The sequence below is a fragment of the Trachypithecus francoisi genome, unplaced genomic scaffold, assembly GCF_009764315.1.
Source record: "Trachypithecus francoisi isolate TF-2019V2 unplaced genomic scaffold, Tfra_2.0 Lachesis_group2, whole genome shotgun sequence".
NCBI lineage: Eukaryota > Metazoa > Chordata > Mammalia > Primates > Cercopithecidae > Trachypithecus > Trachypithecus francoisi.
Window position 1 is genome coordinate 74,360,031 of NW_022681465.1, and position 26,602 is coordinate 74,386,632.

The window sequence follows — 26,602 nt, forward strand, 5'->3', positions numbered from 1 at the left end:
TTAAGAGAGCACTTGCCATTAATTTTAGGAAAATATTTTATATTCTGATGAGAATTCCTACTATAAAATTTTACTGGCTAATCAACATGAAAAAATAATAACCTTACTTCTAAATTAAGATAATTTTTTCTTAAAGTAAATGTAAAATATTCACCCAACTGCAAACTTGGTCAAGTGGAGACACACAGACAGAATACTGTATTAAGAAAAATAGATTTCATATGCCTGAATTATGTTCCATAGACTATGACTCTAACATAACAATACTTACTCTTGGAGCCAACTCATCATCTTCCTTTTGGATGTTCATAAAATTGTACTTAAAATATGTTTTTGATTGATTAATTTACTTTTACCTAATCAGAACCATTTAACAGTGAAGCTCACAACTGCATGTATATTCACTAAAAAATAAACCTTAGTTATTGTAAGATTATATGAGCATTTTAAAATCAGCCAAACTATTTTTTCCAAAAGGTATTGCCAAATTTCACACTGATCACACCATTAAAAAAAATTAACAGCACACTAGATTACATGGTGGTCAAAAATATTTATACATTTTGACTTGTATGTTTACAAATTTCACTAAGTTATGATCAGTTTTTCCTCAGCAGAAATTCTCTTTGATTAATTGGTTTAAATTGGTATTGACTTTCAAATGCTTTACGAAAAATGTGATTAGGTAGGTTTCTTAAATCAAGAGTTAGCAGGCTGGAACTTACAGGAACCAGAAGCTAAGTGACTTTCTTGTTGTCAACAAATTCCCTCAACCATGTTTCTTCAGTGACTTCTGGTTTTCCTAAGGAAAGGTGAAGCCAGCTGGGCTTCTGCCTTGTGTGGGGACTTGGAGCACTTTTGTGTCTAGCTAAAGGATTGGAAACACACCAATCAGTGCTCTGTGTCTAGCTAACGGTTTGTAAATGCGCCAATCAACACTCTGTAAAAACGGACCAATCAGCACTCTGTAAAATGGACCAATCAGCGCTCTGTAAAATGGACCAATCAGCGCTCTGTAAAATGGACCAATCAGCAGGATGTGGGCGGGGCCAAATAAGGGACTAAAAGCTGGCCACCTAAACCGGCAGCGCTTGAGTCCTTTTCCATGCTATGGAAAGTTTGTTCCTTTGCTCTTGGTGATAAATCTTGCTACTGCTCACTGTTTGGGCCCACGCTATGTTTATAAGCTAAAGCACTCACCAGGAGGTCTGCAGCTTCACATCTTAAGTCACCAAGACTGCGAACCCACCCGGATGCGCCACCTTTAAGAGCTGTTAACACTGCAAAGGTCTGCAGCTTCACTTCTGAAGTCAGCAGGACCACAAATCCACCAGAAGGAAAAATCTCTGAACACATCGGAACATCTGAAGGAACAAACTCCGGATACACCATCTTTAAGAACTGTAGCACTCACCACGAGGGTCCCTGGCTTCATTCTTTAAGTCAGGGAGGCCAAGAAATCACTGAAAGTGAGAGGTGACAGCGTGCTGGCAGCCTTTGCTCACTCTTGGCACCTCCTTGGCCTTCGTGCCCACTTTGGTTGTGCTTGAGGAACTCTTCAGCTGCTGCACTGTGAGAGCCCCTCCCTGGGCTGGCTGAGGCCAGAGCTGGCACCCTCTGCTTGGGGGGAGTTGTGGAGGGAGAGGCATGGGTGGGAACTGTGGCGGCACATGGCGCTAATGGACCAGTGCTAGTTCCAGGTGGGCATGGGCTCGGTGGGGTCCCACACTGGGAGGGGCTGGCTGGTGCCACCAGCCCCAGGAAGGAAGGGACTTAGCCACCCAGGCCAGCAGCCGCGGAAGGTGTGCCACGCCCCTCCCCCCGGCAGTGCCGGCCTACTGGCACTGCACTCGAATTCTGACTGGGCCTCAGCTGCCTCTCCGCGGGGCAGGGCTCAGGACCTGCAACCTGCCACGTGCGAGCCTCACCCCATGCCATGGGCTCCTGCGAGGCCTGAGCCCTTCTTATGGGTGCCACCCCATGCTTCATGGGGCCTCGTGCCATCGACAGCCAAAGGGCTGAGGAGTGCAGGCCTGGTGCAGTATTGGTGGGCAGCTCCGCCCACGGCCCTGGCTCCTGATCCACTAGGTGAAGCCAGCTGGGCTCCTGAGTCTAGTGGGGACTTGGAGAACTTTTCTGTCTAGCATGCTGTGTCTAGCTAAAGGATTGTAAATGCACCAATCAGCACTCTGTGTCTAGCTCTAGGTTTGTAAATACACCAATCAATGTGTATCTAGCTAATCTAATGGAGACTTGGAGAACTTTAATGTCTAGCACTCTGTGTCTAGGTAAAGGATTGTAAACGCACCAATCAGCACTCTGTGTCTAGCTCAGGGATTGTAAAGGCACCAAGGACCACTCTGTTATCTGTAAAATAGACCAATCACCTCTCTGTAAAATGGACCAATCAGCAGGATGTGGGTGGGGTCACATATTTCACTGTGTACATATACCACATGTTCTTTATCCAATCATCCATTGGTGGACACTTAAATTGTTTTCATGTCTTTGGTACTGTGATAGTGCTGCAATAAACATATGAGTGCAGGTAATTTTTGGTATAACGATCGTTTTTTCCTCTGGGTAGGTACCCAAGGATGGGATTGCTGGATCTCATGGTAGTTGTATGTTTAGTTCTTTGAGAAATCTCATAGTGTTTTGCCTGTTATAAGATGATATTTCATGGTGGTTTTAATTTGCATTTCTCTGATGATTAGCTTTGTTGAGCTTTTCTTGTATGTTTGTTGGCCATTTGTATGTTTTCTTTTAAAATATATCTATTCATGTACTTCATCTAATTCTAATGGAATTATTTGTGGGTTTTAAAAAATTGGGTAGCTTGTAAATTCTAGGTATTAATCTTCTGTTGGATGATAGTTTGCAAATATTTTCTTCCATTCTGCAACTTCTTTGCTCATTCTATTGACGATTTCTTTGGCTGTGCAGAAGCCTTTCAGTTTCATTAAGTCTCATTCATTTGTTTTTGTTGCTTGTACTTTTGAGGTCTTAGTCGTAAATTCTTTTTGGAATGGGAATATCTATTCTAGATCTGTCTCATTATTATATTTTGGAAGCACATAACGTATCTGGCTTTGTATATTGAAGAGTTGAATTGGAATTTGACTTCAGGATAAATTGCACTTTGAGTTTTACCCATATCTGATTAAGATGATATTTAGATGAGATTTTGGACTTTAGAGTTGATGTTGACACTAACTAAGACTTTTGGAGCTATTGTGATTAGATGAATGCATTTTGCATGTGAGGACACAAATTCTGATGAGCGAATGCCATGTGCTAAGTGGCACACAGTACATGAATGGGACACAATCATGTCCCATTAAAATTTATATGTTGAAGCCCTACTCCCCAGTGTTATGGTATCTGGAGATGGGGCCTTCAAGAGGTAATTAGGTTATGAGCATGGAGCTATAATAAGTGGAATCATTGTCCTTATAAGAAGAGATATGAGAGAGATAATCTTTCTTTTCATCATGAGAGGATACAGCAAAAAGGTGTCACTTTGAAAGCCAGGAGGAAGGCCTTCACCAGAAACCTAATTGACCAGCACTTTGAGCTTGAATTTCCCCTACTCTAGGACTATAAGAAATAACATTTTTGTTATAGCAGCCCAAACTGACTAAGAAAGTCTCTAAAGTTCATCCCAGACTTTTTGTATCTAAATATCCATAGTTGGGACTGGAAAACTATATACACTTTTCAAAGTTCTTTAAGTGATTCTGAGGCACAAAGCAGTTCAGAAGTTCCAGTCTAAGCAATGGCAACCACTAAAATATGAGTTGCACAAGGAGATTGTTTTGAAAGATCTATTACTAAGTACAGATGTAGCAAGTAACAAAAAGTAATTTAGTTATAAGGCATAAATGAAACATGTAAATTTATTTTTTTCAACTAGACCTCTGCATGTAATAGTATTAAACACATATTACATGCAGATGTAATATGAAGGGATAATAGAAAACAATGGAAGAGGAAGAATTAATATAGAAGAAAGTTCAAAATGTAAAAGATAAGAGCTAGAAGAGAAAATGCCATTTTAATGGGGTTGTTCATATTACCTATATCTATTATCCAAGTGAAAAGTGAAATTATACTTTTTATATCATTCTACATTATTTTTACTTAATAATATGGTATAATAACCTTACATTTTAATCAGATGATTTCCCCATCATTCTCAATGCTAGAATAGTATTATTTTATTACACAGAAGTATCATAACTTATTTAACTAATTCCAACAACCAACAGAAAAACAGGAAAATCACAATAACAAGAAAACCATCCATAGAGTTTTTATGGCCAAAATGCATATGAAAAAAGTATTCAGCCTCCTTAGGAATTTAAAATGAGCATCAAAACAACAATGAGATACAATTTTTATTAAGCAGGTTAATCAAATATCTAAATTACTTAATTTGGGCCAGGGTTTGGGGAAATATAAGTACTCAAATAATATTGGTTGAAATCTAAATTAAAACCTTTTTAAAAAGGTAACTGTGGAGTTTCTATAAGAATTGCAATTTCAGTTCTAGGAATTAATCTTGTTTGTACAGATGTACAAAGATGTCTATGTATTCATTGTAGCAGTGGACTCAAGCTATATATAGATGCACTTAACTTTATTTGAAACATTCAAGCACAGGTTTGAAAAACATTAAAGAGCTATTGTATTAACAGTAAGTCTTTCATCCATCTTACCTATCTCACTCCCACCTGTCTCACTCTCAGGGAAAATCTTTTTCCAGCGTTTCTAATTGTAGTTTATATGATGGTTATGAACATAATATAAAAGGCTTTTACATCAATTTCTTGATTTATGGTTTTTAAATAGTATCCATTAGCTTCTCACTTTAAAAGATAAGACTTGAGTTACTTACAAACTTCCCACCTAATCTTCCATGGTCTATTAAAACATGTTTTCTTCTATTGATTATTTTAATAAATCTAAATAGTATACTTAAAGCCTTGCTTGCTATTCCATCAATCTCAGATACTACCTTCTAAATTCCTATTATGAATGATGAGAAAAATTGGGCCCATGAGCTATTTTCCACTCCCTGCTATTACACCCTGATCTATGAAAATACGTTTTAGTTGGCAAAGTCTGAGCCCTGTGCTCTCGCTTTCTTCCCCAGACAGCAGGAGCTTCACCATTCCTCCACCTTCTCCACCAACTACCGGTCTCTGGGCTCCATCCAGCCACGCAGCTACTGCGCCTGGCCGGTCACCAGCGCCGCCAGCTTCTAGGCAAGCGCCGGGGGCTCTGCTTCCCCTATCTCAGTGTCCTGCTCCAACAGCTTCTGGGGCAACTTGGGGTCCGGGGACCTGGCCGAGGGGATGGCCGGGGTCTGGCAGGAATGGAAGGCATCCAGAACGAAAAGGAGATCATGCAACGCCTGAACGACAGCCTGGGCTTCTACCTGGAAAGAGTGAGGATCCTGGAGGCGGAGAACTGGAAGCTGGAGAGCAAAATCCGGGAGCACCCGTAGAAGAAAGGACCCCAGGTCAGAGACGGGGCCTTTTACTTCAAGACCATCGAGGACCTGAGGACTCAGATCTTCGCAAATACTGTGGGAAATGACCGCATCGTTCTGTAGATCGACAATGCCCGTCTTGCTGCTGATGAGTTTAGAGTCAAGTATGAGACAGAGCTGGTCATGCGCTAGTCTGTGGAGTGGGACATCCCTGGGGTTCATTCAGGATTTCTTCATTACTTTACATTGCTTTATGTTTGGACTCTAATTTTTTGAACAGATTCTCACGTTTGTTTTGCCACCTTGTTAATTTCATGTATATTTAATGTACTAGAGTTGAAAGAACTCAGTTAAATGCACATACACAGAAAGTGTGTATATAACTATATTTGAGAGTCCCAAGGCTAAGAAGCAGCATATTATTTTTAACTTATAAGCTAGTTATGCTTGAATAGTTTTATGGATTAATAAGCAAAAGAAACAGAAAATCAGAAGTCATCTATTCTTTACATAACTCTCCTTCACAATGTCTATATAATATAGCAAAACTTAATTTTTAACATCTTTGGTTCTTTGCATTCACAGATAAGATCATGAAAGGAGAATCATAAATAATTTAAAGTAAATAATTGGAAGATACTTTAAAAAGTTTTAACATTTGAATTAATCTAAGGCTATTATTGAAACTATTTCACCAAGATCTGTTAATTTGTGAATAAGCCCCACCAAACTCTCCATTTTCTTCTGTGCCAGCTGCATTCTGGTGTGATGAAAATGACTCTTTTCATTCTGACCAAAGTTCCCTTAATTTTACTTTTGCTTCATTATTCCATATAGCTACATAGCAATTTGCTTTAATAGTTTACATTCATTTTTATAAAATACATTTTATGTGATTTTTAATAAAATATTGTATAATTTTAATAAAGTGATATTAAGCCTTAAAAAATAGTAAATCATTCTTTAAAAAATTAAAAGATCTATGTGCATTCAAGAGAAGTACACTCCTCATTATTTTCTCTGTCTCTGGATTCCAGACCTCTAACGACATTTAGAAACCCTAAAGTAGTCCATTTCCTGCTGACTTAGCTCCAAATTTAGGGGACAATTTAAATGAGGAAAATTCTTAACAATAGTGGTATGACAAATAGTCACCAAAAAGTTTTGGGGCATCTAACTTGTAATGAGCCCTCAGAGATATGGAAAGCAAATGAGAATATGTCTCATGCAAAGAAACAGAACAGTCTCTTGGACAACCCATTATTTTTCATCTGTGAAAAAGATAAGAGAGCTACAGATAATTCACAATAAGAACCCTCTCTACTTTTACCTGGTGTTAATCAACATTGAGAACATCTAGGATACTCAGCTCTCTCCAGTGCCCAGAAAAGAAAGTGCTTTAACACAGTGCCGGTGACCTTGTAGGCAAATTCCTACACAAAAGGCCCTTGTGTATAGTACACAAGATCATAAGTTATTACTAACACTCTCTTCTCTTTACCTTATGTTTTTCACTAGTCCCAGGGACTATGGGCACAGAACATTTTTTAAAGCTAATAGTGAAGATTACTTATAGGTCAAACACATGAATGTATAAGCCCATATAATTCTTTTCTTGGTAACAAAACACATAGCAAAAGTTAAATAGTATGAATTATAAAAATTCCTATAACTGAAGACAGTATTTTGTTGAGATTTAAAAAATTACCAGCTCATGGTGAAACCCCGTCTCTGCTAAAAATACAAAAAATTAGCTGGGCATGGTGGCGGGTGCCTGTAGTCCCAGCTACTCAGGAGGCTGAGGCAGGAGAATGGTGTGAATCCTAGAGTCAGAGCTTGCAGTGAGCCGAGATCCTGCCACTGCATTTCAGCCTGGGCGACAACTGCACTCCATCCAACCTGGGCGACAGAGCGAGACTTCGTCTCAAAAAACAAAAACAAGACAAAAACAAACAAACAAAAAATTATCAGCCCACTAGTAGTTCAAAGTGCCACTGTATCTTTTTAAAAAATGTTTCAATCATGAAGTAGTCATTCACAAAAGATTCAAGCTTTGGATGGTAGCAGATGCTGCTGCTATGTCTATCCCCTGAAATGACTGGCTAGGTTGCTATATATCCACAAAAATGAATGGAGGATAACCAGAGTTATATTCACAGCTTTATTGCAGAGCCCTACCTGTGCACAGCAGAGTCTAGACTTTCATGCATGATGTGACAGTGGCGCTGTCTTTCCTGAAGCCAGGAGAAAAATCCACATCAAGCTTCTGTGCTGTGTCGGTATCAGGCACCCAAGTGCTGGTGAAACAAAGGTAGCTATCTCTACAACCAGGAAAAAGAGGAGTCTGGCTTTAAATTTAAATCCCCTGCTCAACTGGACCTTATGTAAACAGACAACAACCCTCTACTCCTAAGCAAGATCTTAGTGCTATACTCCTTAACAAACTTGTATTTTTAATCACATATAAAATAGCAAAAGTTGATATTGTAAACAAGGCATAGTACTTATTTGTGTATCATCTGCTTAAATCCTTCTAATAGTTTCCCATTCTATAGGAATATGCGACTTCCTCATCCTAGCTCACAGAGCACCACATAATATGGCCCATTTTTCTTTCTTTAGCCTCGTCTCTTATATTCCTTACTTTACTCTCTCTTTTCCAGCCCCTTGGCCTTCTTTGTTTCCTACAAACCACCAAGTTGATTGCTCCATAACAGCCTTTGCTCTAGCCATGCTCTCTGATGGTAGAGATGCCTGTCCCCAGGCTTTTTCCCAGTTGGTTGCTGCTTGCTAGCCAGATCTCGGGTCGCTGTCACCTTCAACAGTAAGGTTCTCTCAACCATCCAACTAATGTAGATGTCTTGACACTGATTATCATATTGCCTATTTTAATTATTAGTATTATTTTTTCCTTGAGATGGAGTCTCGCTCTTTCGTCCAGGCTGGAGTGCAGTGGTACAATCTCGGCTCACTGCAAGCTCCGCCTCCCGGGTTCACGCCATTCTCCTGCCTCAGCCTCCCGAGTTGCTGGGACTACAGGCGCCCATCACCACGTCCGGCTAATTTTTTGTATTGTTAGTAGAGACGGGGTTTCACCGTGCTAGCCAGGATGGTCTCAATCTCCTGACCTCGTGATCTGCCCGTCTTGGCCTCCCAAAGTGCTGGGATTACAGGCATGAGCCACTGCGCCCGGCTATTTCAATCATTTTCATTGCACATATCACTGATGATTTTGTCACTTGATTATTTATTTTTATCTATTTGTTATCCATCAGTGCTCCCCCGCAAAAAAACAACAACAAAAAAAGCAAGTTATATGACAGTAAAAAACGATCACAGTCACTGACATAAGCCCAGTGCTTACCTGATACGAAGGTCTCAATGTGGTTTCAATATGTCCCCTCCAAAATTCAGGTGTTGCCAACATGATAGTACTAAGAGGTGGGACCTATAAGCCATGACATTTTAAAAATTTGTTATGTTTTTAAAATCTTTTAAATCTCAAAGTATTCATTCACAAAAAAGCATTTAGAAGGCAGCAGATTATGCTGCTACATCTATACCCTAAAACAGTTGGCTAGGTTGCTAGATAGCTACAAGAATGAATCGAGGATAACAAACCAGAGGGCAAAGTCAATGCATGAGGCCATGAGGGATCTACCCTTGTACATAGGATTAGGTGTCCCTTAAGGGGCTTCATGGAGGGACTTGATTCTCTCTCACTTTTCTGCCTTCTGAGAACAAGGCAAAACAGTCCTCACCAGATGTGAACACATTGATTTTGTTCTTCCCAGCCCCCAGAACTGTGAGAAATGAATTTCCCTTTTTAATAAATTGCCCAGTCTGTGGTACTCTGTTACAGCAGCACAAAGAACTAAGATGAAAATTAGTATTAAGGAGCTAAGTGTTGCTCTAACAAGCACCTGAAAATGTAGAAGAGGCTTTGGGACTGGATAATTGGTAGAGGCTGAAACAGTTGTGAAGTGAATGATGTAAAAAGCCTATATGGCCATAAACAAACTAAGGATGATTCTCGTCAAGGCTCAGAAGAAGAGCAGTAGGGCAAAGCTCAGTCTTTTTAGATACACTTCTTCACTGGTTGTGGCAGTGGAGATTATTCTGATGAGGTCTCAGATGGAAATTAGGAACAATGTACTGGAGACTGGAAGAAAGGTCATCCTTGTTATAAAGTGGAAAGGAACTTGACTGAATTGTGTCTATATTCTAGGACTTTGTAGAAGACAGAACTTAAGAATGATGAACTAGAATATTTCACAGAAGAAATCACTAAGCCGAAAGTGTTCAGGATGCTGCATGACTTCTCTTAACAAGTTATAGTAAAATGCAAAAAGAGAGAAAGGATTTAAAGACAGGATATATACTTAAAAGGAAAGCAGAATGTACAGATTTCGAATATTCTCAGCCTGGGAGTGTAAATAATTAAAAGGCAATTTTAGGAGAGAAAAATCAAAGGCATGGCAAAGCAACCATTTGATAAGATTAGTACGGCTAGAAGGAAGCCAGGTGCTATTCAACAAGACAATGGTAGCATGACCTCAAAGGGGTTTTGGAGATCTTCAAGGCTGCCATTCCTATCACAAGCCCAGAATGCTAGGATCTTGGGGTCAGAATGGTTTCAGGGATGGGTCCAGTGTCTGTGGGACTTAGCTGCCCAGGGCCTCCTTAGGTCTCTGTTCCCTGCATCCTGGCACAGCATTCTTTGGCCACCCTAGACATGGCTCAAGCTGGCCCAGGTGCAGCCTGAACCACCACTCCAGAAGATGCAAAAAATGAGCCTTGGCAATGATCATGTGGTGTTAAATCTGTAGGTGTGTAAGTTTGGAGCCATGGAGACATAACTGTCTCTACCTATATTTCAAAGGATGTCTCAGACAGCCTTAAGTCCCAGGCGGGTACCTGCCCCAGGGATGGTGTATGGCAGAGAATTCTCACTAGGGCAATGCTGAGTGGCTATGTAGGGGCAGGGCCATCTTTGAGAAAGACATCTTTAACTGTAAAGCTACCATCACATAGTGTCAGGCTAAGATAACCATAGGCATATGCCTTCAATGCATGACAGTTGAAGCCAGGGTTGCACCCAGCAAAGCCATGGGATGGGGCTGCCTGAGGCCTTGGGGGCCTAACTCTCTCTCTAGTGTATCCAGGAGGTGGGACGTGGAGTGAAAGAAGATTATTTTCAAGCTTTAAGATTTAATGCTGTTAGCCCTGTTGGGTATTCAACTTACTTGGGATCTATTACTCTTTTCGTCTTTTGTTGTATCTTTCCCTTTGGAATAGGAATGTTTACCCTATGCCTGTCTCAGCATTGTGTTTTGGAAACATGTAATGTTTGATCTCACAGGCTCACAGCTGGAGGGATATTTTCCTCAAGATGAATCATGCCTTGAGTCTTATTCATATCTGATTTACATGAGACTTTGGACTTAGATTTTCAAGTTGAAGCTGGAATGAATTAAGAACTCTGGGGCTATTGAAATAAAATAAATGCATTTTATATGTGAGAAGGACATGAATTTTGGGGGACTATGAGTGGAATGCTATAGTTTGAATCTATCCCCTTGGTGCACTTCAAGAGGTCATTAGACCAGAGGACTCCTCCCTCATGGATGAGATTAGGTGCCTTTATAAAGGTGCTTGATTAAGGGAGTTGCTTCTATCTTGCCCTTCCATCTTCCACCATGTAAAGACATAGCAAGAAAGGTCTCAGCAGATACCGGCAACTTAATCTTCAACTTCCCAGCCTCGAGAACTGTGAGAAATAAATTTCTTTCCCTTATAAATGATCTGTTCTGTGCTATTCTGTTATGGGGCAGAAATAGACTAGTATAGTAGTTAATAAATGTATATTTGTTAAATAAAAGAATGGAGACATGAAAGAATAAATGTTTTAGTTTCTCTTCTGACAGCATGACATAGAAACCCAGCACATTTTATGTTTGTTTTTATCAGCTCCACTACTTTTCACTGGATCTTTTACAAACCCCATTTCAGGGTGATCTCTGGAGTCTTTTCTCATCTACTCCAATTCACTCATGTCCTCCTCTTCTTTGGAGTCCATAATCCAAAAGATTCGTGCAATTCAGCTGCAATGATAAATACTCCAAATGCCATGTTCCTACCTAAAGCAGCTCAGAAAGGAGGCAGCACAAAATCTAGAGGGCAAAAGGAAGGTTTGGTTCTGGAATACTCTTCTCTGCTTAGAGCCTTACTTAAGATGACTGTAAACAAAAGAGGACCCAGTTACTGAATATCTCACACATTTGTATTCTGTAGAAGAAACTGAAGAGTCACCCGTTCCATATCATTTTACTATCAGAGTAATCCAAAAGGATCACTTAAGTTTATCTGTATCCAGAGTCAAATACTGTGTTCATGATCAATTATGCTGCTTTGAGTTCTTGATGGGTATTCAAAACCAGGAGAAACTAAATAGAATATGGTATCTGTTCTATTACCTCATCCAAGATCAAGCCCTGGGTGAGGTAATATTAACACAAGGACTTCTAAATAGAAAGGCAGTAGAGGAGACAATTATGGGTCCTAATGCAATGTAGATGATTTCCTTGGTAATGAATACTTAATTTATTGCAGTTTCATTGGGTTTCCAAGTACTGCACAATATTAATATAGATAACTCTTTTTTTAAATTTTTTTATTTTTTTATTATACTTTAAGTTCTAGGGTACATGTGCATAACGTGCAGGTTTGTTACATATGTATACTTGTGCCATGTTGGTGTGCTGCACCCATCAACTCGTCAGCACCCATCAATTCATCATTTATATCAGGTATAACTCCTAATGTAATCCCTCCCCCCTCTCCCTTCCCCATGATATGCCCCGATGTGTGCTGTTCCCCTTCCCAAGTCCAGGTGATGTCATTGTTCAGTCATCACCTATGAGTGAGAACATGCGGTGTTTGGTTTTCTGTTCTTGTGATAGTTTGCTAAGAATGATGGTTTCCAGCTGCATCCATGTCCCTACAAAGGACGCAAACTCATCAATTTTTATGGCTGCATAATATTCCATGGTGTATATGTGCCACATTTTCTTAATCCAGTCTGTCACTGATGGACATTTGGGTTGATTCCAAGTCTTTGCTATTGTGAATAGTGCCGCAATAAACATATGTGTGCATGTGTCTTTATAGCAGCATGATTTATAATCCTTTGGGTATATACTCAGTAGTGGGATGGCTGGATCATATGGTACATCTAGTTCTAGATCCTTGAGGAATCGCCATACTGTTTTCCATAATGGTTGAACTAGTTTGCAATCCCACCAACAGTGTAAAAGTGTTCCTATTTCTCCACATCCTCTCCAGCACCTGTTGTTTCCTGACTTTTTAATGATTGCCATTCTAACTGGTGTGAGATGGTATCTCATTGTGGTTTTGATTTTCATTTCTCTGATGGCCAGTGATGATGAGCATTTTTTCATGTGTCTGTTGGCTGTATGGATGTCTTCTTTTGAGAAATGTTTGTTCATATCCTTTGCCCACTTTTTGATGGGGTTATTTGTTTTTTTCTTGTAAATTTGTTTGAGTTATTTGTAGATTCTGGATATTAGCCCTTTATCTGATGAGTAGATTGCAAAAATGTTCTCCCATTCTGTAGGTTGCCTGTTCACTCTGATGGTACTTTCTTTTGCTGTGCAGAAGTTCTTTAGTTTAATTAGATCCCATTTGTCAATTTTGGCTTTTGCTGCCATTGCTTTTGGTGTTTTAGACATGAAGTCCTTGCCCATGCCTATGTCCTGAATGGTACTACCTAGATTTTCTTCTAGGGTTTTTATGGTATTAGGTCTAACATTTAAGTCTCTAATCCATCTTGAATTAACCTTCACATAAGGAGTAAGGAAAGGATCCAGTTTCAGCTTTCTCCTTATGGCTAGCCAATTTTCCCAGCACCATTTATTAAATAGGGAATCCTTTCCCCATTTCTTGTTTCTCTCAGGTTTGTCAAAGATCAGATGGCTGTAGATGTGTGGTATTATTTCTGAGGACTCTGTTCTGTTCCATTGGTCTGTATCTCTGTTTTGGTACCAGTCCCATGCTGTAGTATAGTTTGAAGTCAGGTAGCGTGATGCCTCCAGCTTTGTCCTTTTGACTTAGGATTGTCTTGGCAATGCGGGCTCTTTTTTGGTTCCATATGAACTTTAAAGCAGTTTTTTCCAGTTCTGTGAAGAAACTCATTGGTAGCTTGATGGGGATGGCATTGAATCCATAAATAACCTTGGGGAGTATGGCCATTTTCACGATATTGATTCTTCCTATCCATGAGCATGGTATGTTCTTCCATTTGTTTGTGTCCTCTTTTATTTCACTGAGCAGTGGTTTGTAGTTCTCCTTGAAGAGGTCCTTGACATCCCTTGTAAGTTGGATTCCTAGGTATTTTATTCTCTTTGAAGCAATTGTGAATGGAAGTTCATTCCTGATTTGGCTCTCTGTTTGTCTGTTACTGGTGTATAAGAATGCTTGTGATTTTTGCACATTAATTTTGTATCCTGAGACTTTGCTGAAGTTGCTTATCAGCTTAAGGAGATTTTGAGCTGAGACAATGGGGTTTTCTAAATATACAATTATGTCATTTGCAAACAGGGACAATTGGACTTCTTCTTTTCCTAACTGGATACCCTTGATTTCTTTCTCTTGCCTGATTGCCCTAGACAGAACTTCCAACACTATGTTGAATAGGAGTGGTGAGAGAGGGCATCCCTGTCTTGTGCCAGTTTTCAAAGGGAATTTTTCCAGTTTTTGCCCATTCAGTATGATATTGGCTGTGGGTTTGTCATAAATAGCTCTTATTATTTTGAGGTGTGTTCCATCAATTCCGAATTTATTGAGCGTTTTTAGCATGAAGGGCTGTTGAATTTTGTCAAAAGCCTTTTCTGCATCTATTGAGATAATCATGTGGTTCTTGTCTTTGGTTCTGTTTATATGCTGGATTACGTTTATTGATTTGTGAGTGTTGAACCAGCCTTGCATCCCAGGGATGAAGCCCACTTGATCATGGTGGATAAGCTTTTTGATGTGCTGCTGAATCCGGTTTGCCAGTATTTTATTGAGGATTTTTGCATCAATGTTCATCAGTGATATTGGTCTAAAATATTATTTTTTTTGTTGTGTCTCTGCCAGGCTTTGGTATCAGGATGATGTTGGCCTCATAAAATGAGTTAGGGAGGATTCCCTCTTTTTCTATTGATGGAATAGTTTCAGAAGGAATGGTACCAGCTCCTCCTTGTACCTCTGGTAAAATTCAGCTATGAATCCATCTGGTCCTGGACTTTTTTTGGTGGGTAGGCTATTAATTATTGCCTCAATTTCAGAGCCTGCTATTGGTCTATTCAGGGATTCAACTTCTTCCTGGTTTAGTCTTGGAAGAGTGTAAGTGTCCAGGAAATTATCCATTTCTTCTAGATTTTCTAGTTGATTTGCATAGAGGTGTTTATAGTATTCTCTGATGGTAGTTTGTATTTCTGTGGGGTCGGTGGTGATATCCTCTTTATCTTTTTTTATTGCGTCTATTTGATTCTTCTCTCTTTTCTTCTTTATTAGTCTTGCTAGCGGTCTGTCAATTTTGTTGATTTTTTCAAAAAACCAACTCCTGGATTCATTGATTTTTTGGAAGGTTTTTTTTTGTGTCTCTATCTTCTTCAGTTCTGCTCTGATCTTAGTTATTTCTTGCATTCTGCTAGCTTTCGAATGTGTTTGCTCTTGCTTCTCCAGTTCTTTTAATTGTGATGTTAGAGTGTCAATTTTAGATCTTTCCAGCTTTCTCTTGTGGACATTTAGTGCTATAAATTTCCCTCTACACACTGCTTTAAATGTGTCCCAGAGATTCTGGTATGTTGTATCTTTGTTCTCATTGGTTTCAAAGAACATCTTTATTTATGCCTTCATTTCGTTATGGACCCAGTAGTCATTCAGGAGTAGGTTGTTCAGTTTCCATGTAGTTGAGTGGTTTTGATTGAGTTTCTTAGTCCTGAGTTCTAGTTTTATTGCACTGTGGTCTGAGAGACAGTTTGTTATAATTTCTGTTCTTTTGCATTTGCTAAGGAGTGCTTTCCTTCCAATTATGTGGTCAATTTTGGAATAAGTGCAATGTGGTGCTGAGAAGAATGTATATTCTATTGATTTGGGGTTGAGAGTTGTATAGATGTCTATTAGGTCCACTTGGTGCAGAGCTGAGTTCAATTCCTGGATATCCTTGTTAACTTTCTGTCTCGTTGATCTGTCTAATGTTGACAGTGCAGTGTTGAAGTCTCCCATTATTATTGTATGGGAGTCTAAGTCTCCTTGTAAGTCTCTAAGGACTTGCTTTATGAATTTGGGTGCTCTTGTATTGGGTGCGTATATATTTAAGATAGTTAGCTCTTCCTGTTGAATTGATCCCTTTACCATTATGTAATGGCCTTCTTTGTCTCTTTTGATCTTTGATGGTTTAAAGTCTGCTTTATCAGAGATTAGGATTGCAACCCCTGCTTTTTTTTGTTTTCCATTTGCTTGGTAGACCTTCCTCCATCCCTTTATTTTGAGCCTATGTGTGTCTCTGCAGTTGAGATGGGTCTCCTGAATATGGCAAACTGATGGGTCTAGACTCTTTATCCAGTTTGCCAGTCTGTGTCTTTTAATTGGACCATTTAGTCCATTAACATTTAAAGTTAATATTGTTTTGTGTGAACTTGATCCTGCCATTATGATATTAACTGGTTATTTTGTTCGTTAGTTGATGCAGTTTCTTCCTAGCCTCAATGGTCTTTACATTTTGGCATGTTTTTGCAATGGCTGGTACCGGTTGTTCCTTTCCATGTTTAGGGCTTCGTTCAGGGTCTCTTGTAAGGCAGGCCTGATGGTGACAAAATCTCTCAGCATTTGCTTATCTGTGAAGGATTTTATTTCTCCTTCACTTATGAAACTTAGTTTGGCTGGATATGAAATTCTAGGTTTAAAATTCTTTTCTTTAAGAATGTTGAATATTGGCCCCCACTCTCTTCTGGCTTGTAGAGTTTCTGACGAGAGGTCTGCTGTTAGTCTGATGGGCTTCCCTTTGTGAGTAACCTGACCTTTCTCTCTGGCTGTCCTTAAGATTTTTTCCTTCATTTCAACTTTGTTGAATCTGGTTATTATGTGTCTTGGAGTTGCTCTTCTCGAGGAGTATCTTTGTGGCGTTCTCTGTATTTCCTGAATTTGAATGTTGGCCTGCCCTACTAGGTTGGGGAAGTTCTCCTGGATGATATCCTGAAGAGTGTTTTCCACCTTGGTTCCATTTTCCCCCTCACTTTCAGGCACCCCAATCAGACGTAGATTTGGTCTTTTTACATAATCCCATACTTCTTGCAGGCTTTGTTCATTTCTTTTTCTTCTTTTTTCTTTTGGTTTCTCTTCTCGCTTCATTTCATTCATTTGATCCTCAGTCGCTGATACTCTTTCTTCCAGTTGATTCAGTTGGTTACTGAAGCTTGTGGATTTGTCACGTATTTCTCGTGTCATGGTTTTCGTCTCTGTCATTTCATTTATGACCTTCTCTGCATTAATTATTCTAGCTATCAATTATTCCACTCTTTTTTCAAGACTTTTAGTTTCTTTGTGCTGGGTATGTAATTCCTCCTTTAGCTCTGAGAAGTTTGATGGACTGAAGCCTTCTTCTCTCATTTCGTCAAAGTCATTATCTGACCAGCTTTGATCTGTTGCTGGTGATGAGCTGTGCTCCTTTGCAGGGGGAGATGCGCTCTTATTTTTTGAATTTCCAGCTTTTCTGCCCTGCTTCTTCCCCATCTTTGTGGTTTTATCTGCCTCTGGTCTTTGATGATGGTGATGTACTGATGGGGTTTTGGTATAGGTGTTCTTCCTGTTTGATAGTTTTCCTTCCAATAGGACCCTCAGTTGTAGGTCTGTTGGAGATTGATTGGGGTCCATTCCAGAGCCTGTTTGCCTGGGTATCAGCAGCAGAGGTTGCAGAAGATAGAATATTGCTGAACAGCGAGTGTACCTGTCTGATTCTTACTTTGGAAGCTTCCTCTCAGGGGTGTACTCCACCCTGTGAGGTGTGGGGTGTCAGACTGCCCCTAGTGGGGGATGTCTCCCAGTTAGGCTACTCAGGGGTCAGGAACCCACTTGAGCAGGCAGTCTGTCCCTTCTCAGATCTCAATCTCCGTGTTGGGAGATCCACTGCTCTCTTCAAAGCTGTCAGACAGAGTCGTTCGCATCTGCACATGCCTCTGCTGCTTCCCCTTTTGTTGTTTAGCTGTGTCCTTTCCCTAGAGGTGCAGTCTACAGAGACAGGCAGGTTTCTTTGAGCTGCTGTGAGCTCCACCGAGTTCGAGCTTCCCAGCGGCTTTTTTTACCTACTAAGCCTCAGCAATGGTGGGCGCCCCTCCCCCAGCCTCGCTGCTGCCTTGCGGTTAGATTGCAGACTGCTGTGCTAGCAATGAGGGAAGCTCCGTGGCCGTGGGAGCCTCCCGGCCAGGTGTGGGTGTAATCTCCTGGTGTGCCCGTTTGCTTAAAGCGTAGTATTGGCGTGGGAATTACCCTATTTTCCAGGTGTTGTGTGTCTCAGTTCCCCTGGCTAGGAAAAGGGATTCTCTTCCCCCTTGCACTTCCCAGGTGAGGCATTGCCTCACCCTGCTTCAGCTCTCACTGGTCGGGCTGCAGCAGCTGACCAGCACTGATTGTCCAGCACTCCCTAGTGAGATGACCCCAGTACCTCAGTTGAAAATGCAGAAATCATCGGTGTTCTGTGTCGCTCGCACTGGGAGTTGGAGACTGGAGCTGTTCCTAATCGGCCATCTTGCTCTGCCCTCTATAGATAACTCTTAAACAAAGTCTTCCAGGAAATAAACTGGACTGAACTTAAATGGATCCATGTTTCTTAATATATTTAGATATGATGATATTAATTTTTAGATGACTGTATCTATGACAAGGAAGGCCTGTTTCACATTGTCCCATAGTCATTTACATATAAGATAAATGACAAAAACTCTTGGATAGATGTATAAATTTAATATTTAAAGATGAAATCAAGAATCCAGGAGACATGGTAGACTAGAAGACAAATTGAAAAGCTTGACTTATTACATATTAACATCAGTCTTTTCTGAAACCAATTTTATTATACTTTATAGTTTATAAAAGTTAACTCACCTTCTTCATACTAGTTTATTTAACACTTACTAAACTCTAATGAAGGTTTTATTACATATAGTTTATAAATCACCAAAAATCTGACTGTAATAGAGTTGAGGTTGAAGTGTGGAAGTTTAATCATATACTTCCCAGGTGCGTCCAGTGTGCCAATCAGCATGCTAGAAGAGAGAGAATCAAAGATGAATGTGACTAGATCCTGCTTGAGTCTGATAAAGGAGACAGATGGTTATGTAATTTCAATTAAATGTAATAAGTGCTGGGTGGAGGTTATCATACCTATTAATAGGCAAAGCAAAGGATTAAGTACATATCTGTGTGTGAAAGTCTTATGTCATTGTGTAAACACACTGTATTGTATAGTGTGTTATATACTGTTTTCATTCGAAGTCTGATACAATATATACCGTGAAAAACAAATGGACTCATATGGCAAAGACATTTTAGCTAAAGGAAAATTTTATATTAACAGTAAGAGAGGATGAAAACCTTTCTCTGTTCAGGATTCTTGCAATCAAGAATATTTAAGATGGTTTTGCTTGGGACGGAGTTTCAGTGCTAGAACTCAAAAAATCCTTGGAAAACTATGACAGCTGGCCAATCTATCAAGGTTTTCAAGGTTAAGAAATATATAACACGTTTTTTAATCTTAAGAACCATATCAGTTAGGCTTAATCCCACTGGTTTAGATCTTAATTTCTCCAGATGGAACTGGATTACAGAGACCAATGAGAAAGAGAAACTTAAATAAGAGCATTACCTTACAATTGTAGAGCATTTAAGATTTATGAAACTTGATCTCAATCCTTGTAAATTGCCCATGTGAGTTTCATAACACTGACAAGGACAGGTATCTTTATCCCCATTTAACAAAGAAGCAGATTCAAAGGGATAAGAAATTTGGTCAAAGTGACACAATTCTTACATATTGGAAAAATCCTAGAACCCCAAACTAGTCAAAGATTCTAGATGATTTCAACCTCTGGTGGTGAAAAGTAGTTAGATTATATAATAGCCTATCTCACCCAGTCAAAAATATTATTCATAAGTATTAATATGTTAGGGTTGTACTTAAAGGGCAATCAATCAATAGGAGAACAAGAAGCAACATAACCTCAAAGTCAAGTGGAAGTTTTTAAGTGTTAGGAACACTCTTAACTGCTGAAGAGCTATTTAACCAAAGGATTTTGTACATACCTAACATCTCTGTAGCACTTAACTTTATAACTATCTGACTATCTTTACTGCTGTGTTGCAACTGTGTTAAACATCAACTCCAGATGGTGCTTTGGAAGGCACAAAGCACTATATAGATACAATGATTTCTGGTTATTTTAAGTTTTATGTATATCAGATCAGAATTCCCAGCACCTGGTGCCTTATCACTCTTAGGCTGAAATAAAAATTCTGGTTATTTTTCCACCCGTGAATGGATGAATCAGACATTATTTCCACTCCCATTGTGTCTGAGGCTAACACTATATTGGCCACTCAGTCCAGTGCTAGGACAGTACTGTGTGGAATCGTTTCTCCTACATTAGTAGTTCTCTCACCTCCTGATCTGATTTCTTTTTATTTTTCTTTTTTTCACCCAGGCTAGAGTACAGTGGCGCGATCTCGGCTCACTGCAACCTCCACCTCCCAGATTCAAGCGATTCTCCTGCCTCAGTCTCTTGAGTAGCTGGGATTACAGGCACCTGCCACGCCACCAAGCCTGGCTAATTTTTAATTTTTAATTCTTATTTTTTATTTTTAGTAGAGACAGGGTTTCACCATGTTGGCCAGGCTGGTCTTGAACTCCTGATCTCAGGTGATTCACCTGCCTCAGCCTCCCAAAGTGCTGGGATTACCGGCGTGACCCACTGTGCCCAGCCTAACCTGATCTGATTTCTAAAACTCATTTTAGGCATTTTAGCACACTTCTGTGGTATTTCCTGCTATAAAGTTTGACCATGAAAAACATTATAAAATGTACCATAAAAAAGCTCACATTAGCCAATGAGTTTTTCAAAATGATAAGAATGAAATACCTCAAACTGAGCCTTTCATACATACAAATTCTCTTTAATGTTTTGTTACAACCAAATAGGGGTTTGCAGTTAGAAAGGAAACTGTCAAGATTTATTTAAGAAGGTTCACTGCATTCACTTCTATTGGATTTAGGATTCATCTATATAATTAGTTTCTCAGTACTTAAAAAAAATTACCAAAGACCTGTCCCCAAGCAGGAAAAGCTATCCTAACTAATTTCTCTCCTCCTGCCAGGGGATATTTTTTTCTCTTATGAAAATCACATCAATAGAATATCTATAATTACAAAGATCCCCACATCTCAAAAATGTAAATGGCATGTTTATTTTTAAGTTAAAAATCAATATGCTGTTTTGAAAATTTCACATTATTGCCTAGAGGATGATTAAATTCAAGGTTGAGAGTGTGTTTGACAAATCAGCAGTTTGCATTTATTCAGTAAGTGTGGCAAAGATGTAACTTTTTTCCAAAAGTATTAAAAATATATATCCCTCTTCTTTAATATTGTAGTTATTGCTGGAGCCACCTTCCCAGGCAATGAGTACATTCCACAGCAACCTGTTGCATAAAGGTGCAGCCACATGACTAGTTCACACCCAAGAAAATATGAGTAGCATGATGTGTGTTACTTCTAAGCCTGGATTTTCAAAGAAGTAGGTGTGTTTTCTTCACTCCATCTCTTTCCACCTATTGGGCCTTACTGAATGGTGGAGACATAAGATGAAAAAATTCTGAGTCCCTGAAACACTTTGTGGAAGGTCACCACTAAACAGCAATACCCTCAATGGACTAGTTTAATTCTATCACCAAGAAATAAACTTCTATTGTGTTAAGCAACTGAAAATTTTTGTTTCATTTTTTTCAATAGCCGGCACTGAAATATTCTAGAAAATAAATTTCCATTACTGGAGTAAGTTTCTTTTTCTTTTTCTGTCCAAAAAATAAAATTTTTGGAAAAGCCAAATCAACCCTCAAACTAGTTCTTAATTAGGTTTAGACACAACTAGGTCTTATCTACCCCTCATGATTAACCACATCACACTGCCTCATTCAAGGTGGCATTCACCCAAGCTACCTCCTTATGCTGGAACACCTTGTCCCTATCTAGACCTTTCTAACTTTCCTACTTGCCTTTCAGATTTTGATTGAATTGACCTAAGTAATTTCCCTTTTTAGTGGGTATCACAGTGGAAATGCAATTTTATACTTATTTGTTATAATCATTTGATTGATGTGTGTTGCTCTCACTATAAACTTTGCAATGGCAGAATTTATGTTTTTTATTTTGCTAAGCATTGCATCCATTATGCCTAGCAACAGTCCAACACATAGTAGTCCCTGAATAAACATTTGTCAAATGAATATAATGAATTAACAGTACAGTGTGGTACTATGACAGATGAAAGCAGAATGTAAAGAACCTGATGAAGGTATAATTATGGAATTCACACTTTTCTCTTTTCCTTCAAGTTAATTACTATGCTTTTAGTGTCTCAACAAAAGAAAACAGAATTGACCAAAGATAAATTAGCTTTAAATAGAAGAGTCACAGAAATAAATTTAGCACTTCATTCCTGACAAAGGAGCATGCTCATAATCTTATCAAAGGTTTTCTTTTACTCTCTCCTCAGAGTCATACTCACTGGCACCCAAAATATTGTAGTGCTATGGTCTGAACATTTGCATTCCCCTAAAATTCGTATGTTGAAACCTAATTCCCAATGCTATAGTAGAGATGAGGAATAGAAAGTATTAGGTTATGAAGGTGAATTTCTCATAGATAAGACTAGTTTCTTAGAAAAGAGGCCCAAAGAAACTGCTCTGCTCCTTCCACCATGGAGGGCACAGCAAGAAGGGGCCATCTATGAAGAGCTCACCCTCACCAGACCCAGAATCTGCCAGTGTCTTGCCCTTGAATTTCCCAGCCTCCAGAACTGTGAGAAATAAATGTTTGTGGTTCATAAACCATTCAGCTTTTGGTATTTTTTTCTAGCAGCCTGAATGGACAAAGACACATAGGAACATTGCTGATATCATAAGCTGCAAATTTTCCCCAGGATGTTGACTATTGTAGCAACATGTGGAAAAAAAATTCACTGGAACCCTGTTCCAACCACTTTTTGTGGTGATTTATCTTCCCTTTATCTGCTACCTCTTGGAAAAATGAATGACTTTCCTGAGGGTGATATTGAGAGAAGAACTTGAGCATATACAATTGAGCCTTTTCCCCTCTCTCCTTGGAATCTTCTTACAAGAAGTAGGATGTATCATGCAGGCCCCGCTTCCAAAAAAATAAGGTAATCCGGGTCAGCCTTCTAAAGACATATGCTTGGCTCACTTTGCTTTCCTTGTCTTATGTAAGCTTTGTAGCTGTGAGGGAGGAATTCTGGAGAAGCACGTGTTACTTCCCTTAGGCTGGGACAACTCTGACCTAGCCACATCTTTCCTACTTCATTTAGTTAGCTAGTAGTATCTTTTCAGTCTGAGTTAAATTATTACTTCCTTAGAGAAACCTTTCTAATACCTTCCTAAGTCATTTTCTTACCAGACCTCTCACTGGGTATATTAGTTATATATTTCCGCATACCAAATTACCCCATAACTTAGTAGCTTGAAACAACAAACGTTTATTATCTCACATGACATTTTAGGGTCCAAAATCTGAGCTTGGCCCAACTGGGTGGTTCTGGCTCAAGGTTTCTCAATGATATTATAGTCAAGATGCTGGTCAGGCCTGCAGTCATTTGCAGGACTGACTTGGGCTGGAGATTGTCAGGAGCTCAGTTCAGCTGGAGAGAAAAATTGCTAAGTTATGAGGTGTTGGAGTAGCCAATTGATGCAACAAAATAAAAATGATAGTGAAGTATTTAAAACCTTTTGTGTTGGTATAATCAAATGTAAACACATGGAGAAAGTACTAACTTGCCCCTTATAATTTACCCCCCTGAAATGACATACTGGTCAAGGGTCAGGTGAATTACCACAGAAATGGGGGTTGTCTCACTGTTGAGGGAGCCCCAAACAAAAGGATCTCGCAGTTATATAGACCCTGGGGTTGTTGAGGAAGGAGGGCTAAGAGTGGATAAATTCCAAGTACCATGTCAGAGTAGGGGAATGTTTCTTCAATGTTTCCTTCTCCTTCCCTAATAGGAAGGCCTCTGCAGAGCCACCTGAAGAGGACCTCTGCCTAAGGACTCAGATCTCATGTCCTAGGAATGAATGTTGCACCACTATTAGCAATGCAAATAGGTGAAGAGCTTCACCCACCAGCAGGCCTGAGTCCTTGACTGAAACCTGCTTCAGAGACTGCAATTCACTGCCTGTGCACCAAGTTTGGTGTGGGGAGGACAACTTTTCCCTGTGAGGCTTGCTCAGTAAACCTTTGTTATTTCTTATGGTCAGTCCTGTAAAATTACACATAGATTTGTAATCAAGAACCAGACTTCTCAGAGGTTCTGCTTCTAAGCTGGTTCCTTGTATAGCTATTGGCAGAAAGCCTGCATTCCTCACCATGTGGAATTCTCCAAAGTTGGTTGAGTATCCTCAGGATATGGCAACTGCCTTCCCTAAGAGTGTGCAGTCTATGACAAAGAGCAAGGAGGAAGTCACAATGACTTTTATGCCTGAATGTCAAAAATCATATACCACTTCTGCCACATTTTCCTTTTTAAAAGGAAGTCATTGAATTTATTCACACTCAAGAAGAGCAGAATTAGATTTCATTTTTTGAAGGAAAGAGTGTCAAATAATCTGTGTACCTATTTTAAAGCGACCACACTTGAGTAGACCATCTTAATATTTGATTGAAAGAATTCTGCTTGTGGTCATATATTTCAGCCACATAGCTGAGTTGACTCTTTGACCTCCATTTCTCTAACTCTGGTGCCAAACTTAAAATGAGGAAGAAGAAATGAGTGAATATTATCCTTAAATCCAATAATCCTGGTTTCAAATACAAATTTTTATACTATTTACTGATTTATTTTAACCTGTAAATTTGCACAACCTATCAACTCAAATGGCAGAAAGAAATCAAATTGTTCATGTATTAAAGTAATGGATTGACTGAGATTGTAGCAGATTAAGAGATTTTTTTTTTTTTTTTTTTTTTTTTTGAGACGGAGTCTTGCTCTGCCACCCAGGCTGGAGTGCAGTGGCCGGATCTCAGCTCACTGCAAGCTCCGTCTCCCGGGTTTATGCCATTCTCCTGCCTCAGCCTCCAGAGTAGCTGGGACTACAGGCGCCCGCCTCGTCGCCCGGCTAGTTTTTTGTATTTTTAAGTAGAGACAGGGTTTCACCGTATTAGCCAGGATGGTCTCGATCTCCTGACCTCGTGATCCGCCCGTCTCGGCCTCCCAAAGTGCTGGGATTACAGGCTTGAGCCACCGCGCCCGGCCAAGAGATTTGTTTTAATAGTCCTAAATTGTATCATTTTCCCTTTAAAACAACCAATATGAAATATTCTTCCCAGTTAACATCGTAATGATTTTAACAAAAGTAAAAAGGCTGCAATCTGAAATATCAATATAAAAAAGCACACTGAGCATCTTTCAAGCACTTTTTCAGATGTCAAGACCAAGAAAGTGAAGTGTTAGAATTCACTCTTCTCACTAGAATGCTGGCAAACAAGTGAACCAAAGTTAATTTATTACTGAAATTATTACCAAAAGAACCATGGTAGAAAACAATCCTTAAGGATCTGGAGTTTTGTTTTATTTAATGTTAGCAAATGCTAGGAAACTATCACTGTAAGTTCCTATTTACAACTACGGTTGCAGTGAATTTACTGGAACAAAAATCCAGTTTATAAACTGCTAAGGAAATAAAAGCAATTTTACATTGGTGATGGCATTACATTTTACATGTGATTTCCTGAATAACATTATGCAATTCATTGTGAATTGAAATCCTCTTCCTGTATTATTAAAGCTACTAATCCAAACAGAATGCACTAAATCCCCTACAGATTAGGAAAAGTCACTGCCTCTGAAATTCTCAACACTGTGCTTCTAACATGCTGCCTTTCTCTTAACTCTGTTGTTCATTGTTCAAAAAACTTTATTTTCTCTCTCTCAGCTATGTAAAAATTAGAAATAGTAGAAAATAAAATAAATTTTCAAGTAAGAAATACCATAGCTGTTGATCTACAGGATTTCTCCATGCAGATACTCTCTATATTTTCCAACCATAAGTTTCACCAAAGAAGGAGTGTGTCCACCGTGTTCACCAGTGTTTGTCCAGCATCTTGTTCTGTGTCTGGTTGATTATAATAAATTACTGTGAAAAATATTAATGAATGCCTCTCTTTAGAACTAAATCATTGACTTGCCAAGAAAACAGAAAGAGAAGGATTCTTACTCTTACCTCTCCCTGTGAGTGAGAGGAATTTTCACAAACTGACCATCCCAAAGGTGAAATCCTCAGACCAAGGATTGAAAAGAGGTTTGAAAAGAGGACAACTGTGTCCTAACTACTATGTAACTTTTTATTTCTTGAACTTTTAGAATGGTTTTTATAATTATTTAATTAATTACTGCAAGCCTTTCTGAAAATATAAAATCCTAGATGTTTATCAGATTTTAAAAATTTAAGTACTAAAATATCTTTATATATTCAGATATTTAGTATGCACTGGGAGTACAGATAAATCCAGGCCCTGCCCTCTAGGAATTTACATTCTAGTAATGAATAGAGATAGTAAACAACTGATCACACAATTCATTTGTTTAATTTTATTTGTGATGGATGAAAATGGAGAACTGAGTAATTGTGAGAGTGTATAACAGGGTGAGGGGATCTGGTGTGGAGCATTAGAGATGTCCTTGAGGAAATGATATTTGAGCAGAGCACTGTAAAATGTATAGGAATTAACGGATAGGTAAGAGACTGCTGAGAAAACAAGATGGGGGA